Below are 1,803 nucleotides of genomic sequence, written 5' to 3'. Positions count from 1 at the left end.
ACTCAATCCTCTCCCAACTGCTTAATCATATTGTTTGGGTGCATACTTGCATTATTTCTTTTTCTATTTGATACTTGCAAAAATCCAATGTTAATTCTTTTTCTGTTTCCTAAGATTCCAATAACTAGCTAGTAACGGGGTAAAAGGCAAAATATAACTAGTTAAAACAACATTATTTTTATAGCCTGTTGTAATTTGTTTGTTACACTAGTGTTAGTTATTAGAACTTAAGTAAATAAAAAAAATTAATATAGGGTGTTTCTGAACAAAATTATAATAATATAATGAAGGGAGGGATAGAGAATGAAATAAAGGATCTTTTGCTGGCCATCTTGTACTTGGATTCATTAATCTACTGTGTTTACATTTAGTTATTTATTTATTGTTTTGAATTGTGGCAGCACTCATAAATCTCATTGAGAATGGCAACTGAAACAGAAAATTGGAGACCTGCCGATTTTTATTAATTGCAAACGGAGAAAATGGATGTGACATTTGAAATGAACTTTATTTGGCAACCCCAATTAGATTCCAACATTTTTATTCTCGTCTCCGAGTTTTATTTATAACTTCTCTGGAAAAATAATTTCCGGTGACCTAGTCCACAGGAGGTTTATATTGGTAGCCCTTATTTTTCGTAAAATCATTAATCACTTGCAAAGAATCCAGCCACAGGCCTTTCCAAACTTTAAGGTCCATCATCAGCGACCCAAACCAAGAAAACAAGATGGATCTATAATTATTTATTGCAGGATGAACCCATCCGAGCAAACATTCAAATATAAGGAATTTTTTAACGAAAAAGGAAGAAGAAAGAATCAGAAACTCGCACAAAAGATAAAAGGAGGAAAATGGCCAAGAAATTTGTTGCCGCGTTGCTTTTGTGCATGGTTGCCATCGCAGCAGTTCACATTCTGAAGGCCGAAGCCGTCGATGAGAACCAATTCAGAGACTGCTACAGTACCTGCCACAAGGAATGCTTCAATGATGGCTCCGGCAATGGCTTTACCTTCTGTGAGATGAAGTGTGACGCCGATTGCGCTGGAAAAGAGATTAAGGGTACGTAAAAAAAAAAAAAAATGCTTTTTTTTTCTTTCTGCTCGTAGCTTTGTGCATAGCTTGAACGAATTTTGAATTTCGAAATTACAAATATTATATCATGTCCCGATATAATTTCTTTTGTGCAGCCAAAATTGCAGAAATGGCATCTTGAAGGATAAACAAGGCTGCAGGTTGAAAAGCCCATCAGCTGTTGGGAAAAATAATTTTTCAGCCTTCAATTCGAGCTTTTCCACGGGATTATGGAGAAATAAGTGTCATAAGTTTTTTTTTTTTGTTTTTTGTTTTTTCTTTTTTGGAGCATTGATTGAAAGCAATCGCATGCTTGGTAGACTATAATAAGGTGTGGTCAGACATTAATATTCTGTGTCATGCCCACCATTACATTTCTTGTTGAACTGAATTTTTGTATTTTCCTAAAGTGGTTTTTACCAATTTACCTTTTCTTTGCTCTTTATTCTTTAAATTTAAAAGAAGGAGAAATTGCGCATCCAAGAGTATATTACGATTGACTAGTGCTCCAATGCTTTTCCGCACAATTTCTTGCTTGTGCGCAAGCATTTTGTTTCTATTCTTCCATCATCACAGATAACGTCAGTTAGTACTTTGAGGTAGGCATGGCCACGGTTCCAAGACCAACGGTTCTGGTTTTTCAAAGAGATAGAATCAGAACTGTACCATATAAGATGGTTCTGATTGTGGTTCTTCAAAGATAGAACTAGAACCCCATAGTTCTGATTTTGG

The 1,803-nt window shown here is 35.2% G+C and overlaps 1 long non-coding RNA gene across 1 annotated transcript; it reads left to right on the top strand.

Moving 5' to 3' along the window:
* The first annotated feature begins 524 nt into the window (after positions 1-524).
* LOC113730212 (uncharacterized) lies at positions 525-1,549 on the top strand. The gene is made up of 2 exons (XR_011814520.1): positions 525-1,059; positions 1,188-1,549. It is a non-coding gene; the product is annotated as an uncharacterized lncRNA (long non-coding RNA).
* The last annotated feature ends 254 nt before the right edge of the window (positions 1,550-1,803 follow it).

The sequence above is a fragment of the Coffea arabica genome, chromosome 1c (genome assembly GCF_036785885.1).
Source record: "Coffea arabica cultivar ET-39 chromosome 1c, Coffea Arabica ET-39 HiFi, whole genome shotgun sequence".
In the NCBI taxonomy this organism is placed as follows: Eukaryota; Viridiplantae; Streptophyta; class Magnoliopsida; order Gentianales; family Rubiaceae; genus Coffea; species Coffea arabica.
This window is presented reverse-complemented; position numbering and strand designations above follow the sequence as displayed.